Below are 14,363 nucleotides of genomic sequence, written 5' to 3' on the forward strand. Positions count from 1 at the left end.
TAACTCCTCTGTATGGTATTCTCACAATAAAAAAAATCTCAAAGAAAGCTGGAGTAATCATTTCAATATTACCTTTCGTTCTGCAAGGGGAAAGAAACCATTATATAGACAATAATTTATACTTACTTATCTAGTATCATTTTTTCCAGAAATGGATTTTTTTAATAAATGTGGTTATCCACCAGAACAGATGTCTTCATTTATCTTAATCTTGTACAGACAGTATAAGCAATTAGATGTAAGTAGGAGTTCATCAGTAGCACTTTTTTAAAATGCAAAAAATGTGGGCAGGGAGCCAATATATATATTTTTCCAACATCACCTTCCACATCCTCCTTCTTCCTTCCTAGGCAAAACACTCTATCAATAAAAAGGCTAAGATATTTGGCTCTTGACCTTGGAAATGGAAGCAGAATGTTATGGATGTCGGAGATGACGGTTAAGAGTGTTTTACATAATAATGTCACATGTATCAGCCCTATGAGTCCGGCAGGTATTAACACTGTACTTCCTTAGTGATGTGTTTGGAATGTCAGCTTTACTAGACTTAGTATTGTATTCCACTTCCTTTTCTACCACCTGGCCTAAATTACAATACATAGTAACAGAATGAAAAATAATGGCATCTTAAGAATGTCCCATTACAACAATGAGATGTACAAGATATAATGTTGAAAAATGAACTTCAAAACTTTTGCCGGGGATGAGGGGATCGGTGTGCAGGGATGGTAAGGGGAAGGAAGAGACAACAATAATTTATGATAAATGTACTCATTACCTTGCTCATGTAAATTGTAACACCTCTGTACGTTATTTTCACAGTAAAAAACATATCAACTTAAGAAAGACAGTCATTTAGGGCTCTGGGAATGTGGCTTAATGGAACAGTTATTGCTTAGCATGCATGACATCCTAGGTTTAATTCCTCAGTACCACATAAATAGGCAAAGAAACACTGGAAGTGGAGCTGTGCCTCAAGTGGTAGTGTTCTAGCCTTTAGAAAAAAAAAGCTCAGGAACAGTTTCTTGGCCCTGAGTTCAAGCCCCAGGACTGGCAAAAAAGTCATTTAGCTAGTAAATACAAAATAAAGACCCCATACTTGGAATATATAATTGCTTATTCCAACTGATACCTAACAATAGTTCTTAATTCATTTACTTTACCTGTATTAGAATAGTGTGTTAAAAAAAAAAAGTTGTATTAACAGATCACGGCATTTAATGCCAAGAATGTGCTTAGATATCAGGTGAAGATTAATCCTGGAAATTCAAAGATTCCAGGCTTTTGAGTGGTCACTGCTAATCACAATCAGAAGTGTAGTCTAAGTGAGATTTGGAAATCTTTTTGATAAATCATGGCATCAAAAAGGCAGAGGCTAATTAATAGTTTTTAAAGAAGAGAACGAATAAATCTAGATGGAAGGAATAAATGATAATAATAACTAAGTTATACTAGAAACTGTTGGAGAGAACCATTTTTGGTTATTGAAGAACTAGTTATCAACTAGGCTTATTCCTCATTGCCTTTAGCATTCTAGTTAATTAGGTTAGTTCTTAGTCTCTGTGATAAGTTGTCTATCCTTCTATGCTGTTCTTTCATACTTGATCTCCTTTGCTTTCTAAAAATCTCAGTCTTTCTCTATTTCTCCATGAACAATTTCTGATACTAAGTCTACATACGCAGACACCAGAGGGTGGATGCTAATGTAAGAGTCCATAACTCATGCGTCATTAATGTAACAACATGGAAAAGGGGACATATTTATTGCTACCTCAATTTTTCTGAAAAGTTGTAATGTCATCATTTCATTCAAATGTCCATTCTTTGTCTACATAGTGTCATTAAGTGCACATAAATGCAAATATAAGCCAGATGCTGGTGGCTCACACCTGTAATCCTAGCTACTCAGGAAGTTGAGACCAGAGGATTGTGATTCAAAGCCAGCCTTGTCAGGAAAGTTCCTGAGATCCTTATCTTACATTAACCACCAGAAACCCAGAAGTGGTGCTGTACCTAAAGTGGCAGAGGGCTCAACTTGATCTGAAGAGCTGAGGGACACTACCCAGGATCAGAGTTCAAGCCCCAGGACCAACAAAATAATGCAAATATGACTTTAAGTTTCCCCAAAAGAAATGACAACGACAATAGTAATCTTCCCAAGCAGAAAAATGATTCAGTGCACCTACTTTTGCTGAGTTATTGAAGTTGTTGCTTCTTTGTTGGACATATTCTCTTCTTTTAAAATTTGTCGAAGATTAGCTTTATAATAAACTTCATCTAATATTTCTTGTTTCAAAAGAGAAGTCCTTACAGTTGATGTCAATTGTCATTCTTTCTCTTTCAGTTCAAAGCCAACTCAGACAGGAGAGGCTGTCAAAATCTTATCTTTAATTAAACAATAAAAAAGCCAGATGTGGAGTTTTGGGTCAAGCAGTGAGTACTAGCTTAGGGGATAGGTGGCCAGGAAAGACACCTGTACAGGGACAAGGTCCACCCTCTGGGTGCAAGCCCCAGAACCAGCACAAACTACACAAACAAAAAGCAAATGAAAAAATCCACATATTTCTTTGGGACCATCCTTAAAGCACAGGTTTGAAAAAAGGCTCCTTTTGCTGATCTTACTCACTGGATCCTGCTTTTTGGAATCCTTATTGCTATGGAGAACTCAGGACCAGACTAAAGGAATGGATCACTGTCTCCTGCAACAGGAGAATCATCTCAGGAGTGATTTATCAATGCATAAAACACTTTAAAACCTCCATGTCTTTGTTTCTTTCTAGTAGAACACATTTAAAACAAAATTATTTCCTTTTGTTCTATGCTGGCTTTCAAATGGCATATTGTTTCCTTTTGTAATACTCTCAACTAGAAGTTTACAGACAAGTTTTATGAGTAAAGAACACACTTGAACAAGTCAGGGACAGAGTTTCCTTCAAGTCTTGGATTCTTTTCTTATACCATTAAAAGGACAGCACAAATTAACTTGAACTTTGTCATTTCTCTATGTTCAATTCCTCTCTTGGAATCAGTTTCCACTTCCAGTGACAGTTCCTCACATTTACTTACATTAACAATCTATGGTGCTTCTCCAGGTAAAATGAACATTTTGTGGATTCATTGAAATAGCACAAGTACATCTTTCGACATGAGGTAACATGTGTTTCAGAGACAAATTCGTAATGAGAACATTTGGAACTTAAATGGCTTTTAAAACATCATCCATGTACATATGGCCTTATAAGATGATGTTAAGTGAAATGGACCCCAAGACAGGGACACAATTTGTTTTTTCTTTCTTGATATTTTTTGAAGGTATGTAACATGTAGTATGTGATTTTTTGGTTTCTCTTCTATTTTCTTCCTGCATGGTATAGCTCCTGTTTTCACTATATTTGTTGTCGGCGACCTGCATCATGCATATACATTTTTCTAATGTGAGTAGGGGAAGGGAAATTACAAAATGCTGAAACAAGTATACAGTATGACATTGTAACAACTCATTGTAACAATGAGTTGTAAAAGCCTGGCTTACATCACTTAATATAATTTTTTCCAAGTATTTCCATTTCCTAACAAATGGGGCAATGTCATTCAATAAAACCCTATATTCTTGATATTGAAACTTTCCTATTATTATTAATGCATGTAATCCAACTCTGTTTATAACTATGTATTCTATGAGGGAAATCTAGATTCAAAGATGTCTAAAATTTTTGCCTTTTCAATCACAACATTTTTGTTATCATGCTACACTGTGGTCATCATCCTCTTCATCAAAATTATTAGTTTCATAAGTGCTAATTATTGAAAGTCTGATATGTGTCTATGATTTTGCTATTATTTGTCTTTTGATTAATAATTTTAATGTTATCACTGTGTTTGCGTCCATATTAAAAATTAGAACAAATAAAGAAACAAAGAAAAAATTAAACCATATCAGGTAGCTCGACTATGTGCTTATAACAAATTATGGAATAGTTTTTGGAAGTATTGAAAATTCTTAACCAGTATGAATTAACTTCCTCTCTCCCCCTCACTACACAAATAATTAAGAGTTTGGACAGAACTTTTTCAAGTATTATACTGTAATGTTACTAAAATATCATGTGTATATCTAAAATTCCCTTAAAAGTAATAAACTCTACTTTCTTTTGAAATAATATTTTATTCTAGGAAACCTTTAGAAAAATAGGATTTGTATCTCTGAAATGAAAAAGGTAAAAAATAGTAGCATAACATTTTAGAAGGAGTCTGTCTTCAGAAATATGTATATATATATATATATATATATATATATACATATATATATATATATATATTACACATAACATTTATATATATATATGTTATGTGTAGAAAGACACATTTTTAAAGATTATTTGTCATCAGAAATTTATACATATATCTAAATTTATGTGTAGAATGATGAACATTATAGTGAAACAAAAATCTTAAAACAATTAAAATTAAAAAATACGTCAAACCAAGTGCCAGTGACAGAAAAGTACTTGTTAGATTATCTTCAATTAACCACTAAAAATAAGAATTAACTCTGTGCTTCAAATTGTAGAGTCCTGTCTTTGAGCATAAAAAGGCTTAGGGACAATGCCCAGGCCTAGCAAACAACAACAACAACAAAATGTATCACATTAATTTCACAAAAGCATCTTTTAACTGCTGTGAACATTTCTTAGAAAAATGAATACATGCCCCTGGAAAAATGTTAAGTAAAAGTACAGAATGTTTACGTCTATGTTAAAGATGTGACAACTTAGTTTATTTAAGATAGTTAGGTAATGATTAGGAATTAAGAATAAGGTTAGGTAGTATATTGGGGCGGGTCTTTTATTCTATATTATGATAGTAATAAAATGATATTTGTAATGATTATATAAAAGTACTCTTGCTTGGTATTTGAATTATAATAAGTGATAAACATTTTTAAATGTTTCCAAAGGAAAGATATCAATTCTTTTGTAATTCAAAACAATTAAGAAATTTATTCTAAGTCTGGTTTGCTCTAAAAAATAAATTTATTTTCTTGTTCTAGTTTTCATATGTTCATAGAAATTAAAATTTCAAAAATTCAATGGATGTTGCCATCCAGGCATATCTTTATATATACTTATATTGGATTCTCTTAAGTGGAATTGTTTTATTTCATTTGTTATTTTCACAAATAAATCAAGATGATTTTGTATTTTGTTTTTTTTCACTGCTATTGGCTCTTATCTTGAGAATATTTTTTCCCTAACAAAGTAGAGAAAAGCAATTAGATTGAGCAAGTAATATATGGCTTTCATAAAATACAGATGCATAGATTTGTGTCTTCTGTCATTTGCTAAAAGTTTCTTCCAGAAAAGGTTATCAATTACTTAGAAGTGATGCAAATTCCTAGGTATTACAGTTATCACATACATTTTTTTATATTTTTTATTTTTTTTATTGTGAACATACTGTACAGAGGGGTTACAATTACATAGGCAAGATAATGAATACATTTCTTATCAAGCATTGCAGCCTCCTCCTTCACATACATGTATAAATTCAAAAGAAAAAGAAAAAACCCTCAAAATAAACAGAAATCATATCTTTGTTTTAAAAACTGTAGTTTACAAAGTTTTTAGCCAACACCAAAAGCATCTTTTTAGGTATTCTGCATTTTGTGTGAAGTATTTTTAACAATTTTTTTTTTTTTTTTGCTGACATGTAATTCACTTGCAATATATTATCTCCTTTTATTGTTTACATTTTAGTGCTTTGGAAGTGAATTGTACAACCATAGGTTTTCCAAGCCTAATTTTCAGAAACTTGCATTTCTTCAACTAGAAATGCTGTAAATTTTAGAACAGACATTAAAATAGATATAAAATTCACTTACAGGAATTTGTCCAGCATACATCCTTTATAGTATGCCTTTTCAAAATTTGTTTGTGGAATTATATCCAGGGTCTGAAACATACTACTCAAGTGCACTGTCAATGACCTACATTCCCTGTCCAAAAAAGTTTTTACTTCTCTTTATATACATTCATAGAAGTGTAATGGATCGATCCTATGCAATTCTCTTCGACCTTTTAAAAACTTGCTTGCTAAAATGATTGCATTGTTATACAAATCGATTTGCTATGTGGAGTATATCAGTTTCTCCACAAATGCAGTACTATATTTTGAGTCATTTTTTATATTTTGGTCATACTAGTGAGTTTTCTTTTTATTTATTCTTAGATACTAAAGAAGAGCTTATTTCATATGCTCTTCCTATTGACTATCAATTTACATATGTTCTGTAAAGAAATATCCCATGCGGGGAAAAATTTATATATCATTAGAAGATATAAAAATACATAATCATTTTAACGTTAACATGGTAGCATTAACAAATATGTGCCCTCTATCTGTTGGATATGTTTTCACTCCTGTTATAGTGTCCTTTGAATTATGAAAGGCTATCAGTTGATATTATACGGTTTATTCTTGCTTTTCTTTACCACTAATGCTTTCCATGTCATTTTTTAGAAATCTTTACTGATTCTACTGATCCAATGTCATGAATTTTTACATTAATCTTTTATAGGTTTTTACATCTCACATTTAGTTTGATAATCATTTTTTATTTTAAATTTTTGTATAAGGATTGAGATAGTAGTCTAAGATCATTCTTTAAATCGAGGGAGGTAATAGTGCCAATATAACCATAAGATTCTATTTTTGTTTCATAAAGTCATGGGATCCTTTTCAAAATCTATTGACCATAAAACTGAGTATTTGTTTTAATGTGAAAATACCATACAGAAGGTTTATAATTAATGGTCAAGGTAATGAGTACATTTCTTATCAAGCATTGTTGCTTCCTCCTTTGTTTCCCCTTCGCATCCCTTCACATCTTCCCACCCCCAACCCTGCTGCCCCTCAGCAGGCCAAAGTTGTAAAGTTCTTTTTTCGACATATCATCTTGTCCACCTGTGTCCCTATTTAAGCGATTTGTTTTTTCACTTCCCCTCCACAAATTGTACCAACATCAAATACAGTGAAAACAGGTATTATACCGTGGGAGAGGGACATACAAACAACAAAGAAATCATCTTTAAAATATGTTAAGAACAATCGCAAGAAAGAAAAAAAAAACATTTGAATCCAAATCCCACAAGAAAAATTCTCAAAGAAACAACTCTAATCCCAATAAAAAAGTGGGCTAAAGACTTAAAGAGAAACTTCTCTGAAGAAGAAAGAAGGATGGCCAATAGACATATAAAGAAATACTCAACTTCCCTAGACACATAAGAATTTATTTTTGACAAATCTGTTACATTCTTTTATCTGATATTATAGTAAACCTATGTTGTCTTCATTACTAAACATGGTAATAAGATTCAAAAATAGTATGAGGGCTCAAGCTACATCATTTTACAGGATTGTTCCTTGAATTTACATATGAGTCTATTGTGCCGATGTATCAATATTCTACTGAGATATCTAGATGTTTGATAGTCACTCATATTTTGCACCTTGTGAAAACACAAGAACCCAGATATTATATATAGAAAAATGTCTTTAGAAAATGCTTGAAGTAAATAAAATTAATTTAGGAATGAGTTAAGATTTAAAAAACTCTATAGCATAAAATTGAATGATAATGACTTGAGCTGTACAACAGAGCAGAGTGAGAGGTGATAGAATGATGGACCACATAGGAGTTGTATATCATTGGTATTGTGGATCAAAGAACAGAAAAACTTCAGAGAAGAGAATGAGGAAAATAATCAAAGTGTCCTGAATCAAGTTACTTTTTAATCCACCTAATAGTTTGGACTGGGAGTCAGAGAACATGGGAAAAATAAAATAGAAAATAAAGCATTGTATAAACCTGTTACAATGGAAAGAAATAGTAATAGAAATATAATAATTAATTTCCAAAGAAATAAGAGAAAGAATAGGTAAACTCTAAGGGAAAAAGAATGAAAAGAGAAAAGAAGCAAAGTAAAATCTTTGTCAATAACGAACACAAGTGTATGGAAGTGGAAAGACAGTGGAAAAATTCTAAATAACAATAAAGTAACAATAAAATAATAATAAAAATTGCTAACCTTCATAGAAGGTGGATCACATTTTATCATATATAATTTTGGAAAAACATACTAGCATTGACAATTTAAAAGTCATAATTTAAAGTGGAGTTACTAGTACAACATTGCACACATGGTAAGTGTTAGCCCATCTCCCATGTATCATTCTATTTTATGACTAAAATACCAGCACTTAGTCTACTAACTCTAGGAAAATTTCCCAGAATTATTGTGTACACTCTAATAATACTTCAGTTTATCTTTTTTAGAAAATAGGTAACTGTAATATGAAAACTCCAAGTCCATAATCAATTCATACCTCCCTGGTGAAAGGAACTGCTAAAGTGTAATATTCTTGATTTCTAACTCAAAATAGGAGAAATCATATTCTATCCCATGACTCAACACTGCACTGTCTGGGGACCACATTTCTGTTTAACACAGTCTTACTGAAAGAATGACCTGTCCAATTCTTAATGTAAACAGACTGAAGGTCTTATGGACCAATCATTTCCACATTGTAACTTACCTAAGTTGTTTACCATTACAAGTATTTTGATTACGTTTTATACCCAAAATTTTGAGAGAAATGTACTATTTTAAAATACTATTAAAGCAAGACTGATATAAAAATCACCTTTGACCCCAGATAAATATTTTACCTTTCATAAATGCAAAAATGCAGCCTGACCTATAATTTATGTTAGGAACGAGAGGGTAAAAATCATAGACACCAAGACCTAAGCATGAATTAAAGACTCTCCAACTTGTGAATACAATTGTTTTAAAAAGTCATCAAACTACTGCATTTTAAAAAATTTCTGATGATACTGAAGATTCAATTATAAACTATTAATACTTGAAAATAACTCATTTTCTGGGGAGTAGGACACAAAACACAAGATTAATCCTAATCTATAACTACAAAGATTCTAAAAACAACTGAAGTACAGAGAAACAAAGGAAATAATTTAATTGCAACAGCTACATTAAAAGGACTGTGTTAATAGAAAACAAAGTTATACTAATAATTAATTAGCTTACCAAATTCAGGAACATTCTTTTTTTCTATTTCATTTAGTTTCATAAAAACTGGATTTTCATAAAATGTTGCATAAAATGCCTATATACCCACTTACATTTTCAGCTCTTAACAATATTTATTTCAGAAATATCTTTAGCTCTATAGTCAATGAACTGAAATAATACTAAAATAGTCAAAGGCTTTTCAGAAATTGCAAGATTCGCTTTGGGATGGTATTTTTATTGAAAAATATATTAGAAAGCCTTATTTATTAAAATTGCTGTAGTTACTCTCACAAAAGAGCCATTACTGAAGATATTTTTGCATGTACAAAACGAATTCAAATACATCCACAATATGGAGAAGACACATGTTTTTTGTTTGTTCGTTCATTTTTGAAATGAATATCTAATAAGCATATCCACAGTACCGATTTTCAGTCAATCTGATGGGATATTCAACTGTAATAAATATGGAGCTGATTATCTCTTAGTGAGAATAGATATGATCTTTCAAAGAAAGTTATTTCCAACAGAAATCCAGAAAGAGGGCTGGGAAGGTGGCTCAGTGGTAGAGTGATTGCCTTGCATGCATGAGGCCTTGGGTTCGATTCCTCTGCACCACATAAGAAAAAAAAGAATAAAGCCGGAAGTGGTGCTGTGGCTCAAGGGGCAGAGCGCTAGCCTTGAGCTGAAGAGCTGAGAGACAGAGCCAGGCCTAGCGTTTAAGCCCCATGAACGGACCCCCAGAAAAAAAAGAAATCCGGAAAGACTTTATCCAGGAATAAGCAGAGAATAAGACCTGTTCGGTCAAGTCGGCCAAACTCACTCAATGAGCATATCTTAAAAGTATAACCAATTTAACAGGTCAAATACACCTTTTGTACTGACAGTCATCTTACAGCAATAATTTACTACCTAATTTTGTCTGTATCTTCTCACCTAACATATAATAAGAGCTGAAAATGATCTCTTTTATCTAACTTAATGTTGTAAACGCTTTGATTTTGATGATGTTATTATTTGACAAATAAAATGTAGAGAAGGGTGGTTCAACTGAAATGACATGACAGAACAATGATAATAAAAACATTGCAACACAGTTAGCTCTTTTTAGCCTCACCCTGTCCACATTGGCAAGCAACATTGCAACAGCACATGCACACATATACACATACATATATGTGCACACATGTACACACATACACATGCATGCAAAATTCATGGTTTATTGTACAAAAAAGTTCAAATAAAATCTTAGTGATTAGTACAAATGATAATTTGCCTTGCTACAAAATAATACACAATCCAGTCACTACGGGTGTTATATCCTGCCCCTCCACATGTGACCACTTAATGTATTTTTAAGTAATTAATTACCTAATTAATTCAGTGGCCTGGTGCTAATACTAGGGTTTGAACTCAGGGCCTGGCTCTGTCCCATAATTTGTTATTTTTTTGTTTGAGTTTTCTCAAGGCAATTTACTGCTTGTACAACAGCTCCATTTCTAACTTATGTTGGTTTCTTTCAAATCAGAATCTAATGGACTTTTTTTTTTTGGTTTGTTCTGGTTTTAAACCGCAATCCTCAGACTTCATCTTTCTGATTAGCGAGGATTAATGACAGGAGCCACCAGTGTGGCTTCTACTTTTTTCTCTATACCTATCTAATGCACATACTTAAATAGTAATTTAAAACTGAGAGTATAGAAGCAAGATTTACAGTGATGATATTGTCCTGTCAGAAATTCAAGTTAGTAATTTAAATTTCTTCTTAAGAACATACATAAAAAATACCATAATATAGTATAAGAGAACCCACGATTTGACATATGAGGTTTAAGAGCTTTCTAATAGATTCATTATTTATTGGTACCCAACATTAGAAAAAATGTATAATGCAGTAGTAAAATCGAAGTCCTTTGCATGACAACTTAAATTCCTTGTTTTTCAAAGACACTTGTTTTCATCTAAAAAAAGTAGGCTTGTCTATTGTCTTAATGTGTTTTTGATGATTGAAGGTGCTTAATGAGAAGTCAAAATGTATTAGTAGTACTTTGCTAACAATTAAATCCCACTTTTTCTTCTTGAAGAATATAATTATCAAAGCAATAGTTGAGGATCTGCAAGCAATAGTTGAGAATCATGCTTCCAGTGCAAGTGGATCAACAGTAAGTAATCCTCAATACCATTTTCCACAAAGTTTTGTCACAGATACAATTGGCCTGCCTTCTCTAGCTGCTTTCCTAGCCTGGACCTATTCCTTCATTATACAGAAAAAGTGTGATTCAATTGATTTCAGTCAGATCTGTTACTAGAATTATCAAGGATTTAGATTCTTGTCTGCAATTTGGTCAAAGCTATGTCTCTTTATGTAGGCTACTAAAAATGCAATTACTAATTTCAAGTAAATACATAAATTCTATTTCCATCTTTGCTCTTGCCTCTAATCAGAGGCATGCATTTTGTGGCTAGCTAGGTCATTGCACATCTGTCTCTCTTTTCCTCTCTCTCTTTCATGGTTCTCATAGATAATATGATTGCTCCATAAATATCCTAATTTATGTTGCTTTTATATTTTTGGTTGCATCATTTCACTTTCTGCTCTTCCATTTTCCAAAGCATTTATACAGAAGGCATTATTTCATCTTTTCTCATTCCTAGAATAAGTTGTACATGAAGACACCACTGCTCCATATTATCAGTCTGTACCTTTGAAAATGGAGGTTTTTCCTCTGCTCTCTATCAATTCCATACTCCCCAGTTAGAATAATTTAGAATAGTAAAAATGGAAAAAGGAAAAATAAATCATAAATAAATTCACTGGATTTTTCTGAACAGTTCAACCAACGTGAACTATTAGGGAAATACATGGACACCACATTCCCACTTGCACTCAGTCTCTGGATAGGCAATTCTGATGAAGACACGGAACATGATGAAAAAGTGAGGAATGGTATCAATTGCAGAGACTACTTTCCAAAAAGGTTACTCATGTGAATACTAGGGATGACGATGAGTATACCCCTCTTTATCAGGAAGCCTACAGTGGACACTTAGACATTGTCCGTGAGTTGGTGGCTCAAGTGGCAAATGCAATAACTGTAGAGGACTGGACACCCCTGCACAGTGCATATATACAGAATAATAACAGAATGGCATCTTTCTTACTTCATCATGATACAGATACCAATGCCCAAACTAAAGGCCTCTTGACCCCCTTACATCTTGCTGCTGAGAATTGAGATAGCAAAGATATGCTGGATCTCCTTCTGTTCAACCATTATATAAAACCAGGCCTGAAGAACAACTTAGAAGAAACTGCATTCGAAATTGCCCAAAGGATAAGTATGCATCACTACCTCTGTGAAATTGTAGAAGGCTGTACAAATTGTCCTCGTAAGTCCTAATGGTCGGGTTAAGTTTCTCAAATTTCAAAAATGCAAGTCCATCCTTCGTGTCCATACAAAATATTTCCACAATCCAAATAAGTGCAAATTTATTTTATTGGGGGGGGGGGGTCTGTCATAGGGCTTGAACTCTGGGCCTGGGTGCTATCTCTGTGCTCTTCAGCTCAAAGTGAGTGCTCTACTGCTTGAGCCACAGCTTCACTTCCAGTTTTCTAGTGGTTTGTTGGAGATAAGAGTCTCACGGACTTTCCTTACCAGACTGGCTTTGAACTGTGAGCCTTAGATCTCAGCCTCCTGAATAGCTAGGTTTATAGGAGTGAGCCACCAGCGCCTGGCAACACCAATACCGTACTGTAAAAATTCATGAATTCCGTGGAATTCTTCCAAGTGAATTGCCTGCAATGGGTGTCAAATGTATTCAAGAGTTTTTGTATACATGTATAATGATTTCTGCAGAGTTTGTGATTTTTAAATCAGAAATAATTTTAACTTATCTGTTGAAATGAGTAGTACAGAAACTAAAGTATTTCTGGTGCTTGTCTGAAAAAGAATATTTTAAAATACTCTATATTCTATGTTTGTATAATGTTCATAATTTATTTTATTCTCTCCTAGATATACTTTGAATTCTATATTATTTTATAATATATAGGTTCATTAATGTGTCCTTTCGGATTGTATTCCATATAGAAACATTTTAAGATTCCTTTTTTTTCCTAGGTCCTAATATTATTTTTCTTTGGGATAAAATGACAATGTTGTCTAATTTCAAAAGTTTTGTAAAGGTTATGCTATGTAAACGCCTTTCTGAGGTGAAGATTTAATACATTGATATCAAACTAAATTTAATAATATGAATTACGTGTGTTGTTACACTTGTTATTTTGTAATCAACTTTTTAATAACTGTTTTTCATTTCTTGCATCTGAAGAATGAAAACTACGGAATACTTCACAAATTTTCATATCATCCTTGTGCAAGTGCCATGTTAATCTCTGTATTGTTGTAATTTAGGTAGACCTGCTGTGGAAGCATGTAGTATCCTAATGATGCAATCTTTATACAGGCATATATCCATGGGTGCCTACTTGTAAGAAGGAAACCTTATTGTTCCTAACAATGCTATTGATCTTATTTCCCTAAAATTCTGTGAATAGTGAAAAAATTTATATTGTTCAGCAGATTGCTCACATTTGCATTTTTTATCAATGACAATTTTAAGTCTTTTTCATTTGGAATTTGATCATATTTTCAATAATTTATAGTGAAGTACAAAGGTGTTGGCTTTTTCAAGTATTATTTATCCAACTGAATTAGCTTTGTGGAGCTAATGGATTCAAAGTAAGCCTTGCTTAAGAGCTACTTCTCACCTTCTGCAGCTGACATTTTCCCAAATGAGGTCTTACTGGCACAAATGTCTACCTGACCCTTTACTCTTCTTCCATGTAGGAACAGACCAATCAGAATATCTTACACTGAGAGCATAGATTGTCTTACTTGAACAAAACTAATCTTAGTAACAAGGGATTATAGAGAGATGAACAGTTCAGACAGAACTGTTCAGACTAGAAGGTATTTTATCAAAATATAATTGTCCATTATATATATAACATTTCAAAAGTAGCTAAAACCAAGAAGGTGAAAAAATTGTTCATATGTATGATTATTTAATGTCCTGGCCTGTCTACCATCCAACCAGACAGGAACTTACACTACTGCCTTTCTATCACCAAATATATTCATATTTGCAAGAGAAGTCCATATTTTTCTCCTCATTATTAGCCCTTAAATTAGTAATGTTTTAATCACAGTGATTTCTCTTGCCTCCAGGCTGTAAATATACAAATGGTCAGGCTTAAGGTCC

General features: G+C 32.7%; 1 pseudogene; it reads right to left on the reverse strand.

Annotated features, from left to right (window-relative positions):
- Positions 1–13,434: 13,434 nt before the first annotated feature.
- LOC122121727 lies at positions 13,435–13,534 on the reverse strand (annotated as a pseudogene).
- Between the last annotated feature and the right edge of the window lie 829 nt (positions 13,535–14,363).

This window comes from Dipodomys spectabilis, unplaced genomic scaffold (genome assembly GCF_019054845.1).
Source record: "Dipodomys spectabilis isolate Male_0828 unplaced genomic scaffold, ASM1905484v1 ptg000195l, whole genome shotgun sequence".
In the NCBI taxonomy this organism is placed as follows: Eukaryota; Metazoa; Chordata; class Mammalia; order Rodentia; family Heteromyidae; genus Dipodomys; species Dipodomys spectabilis.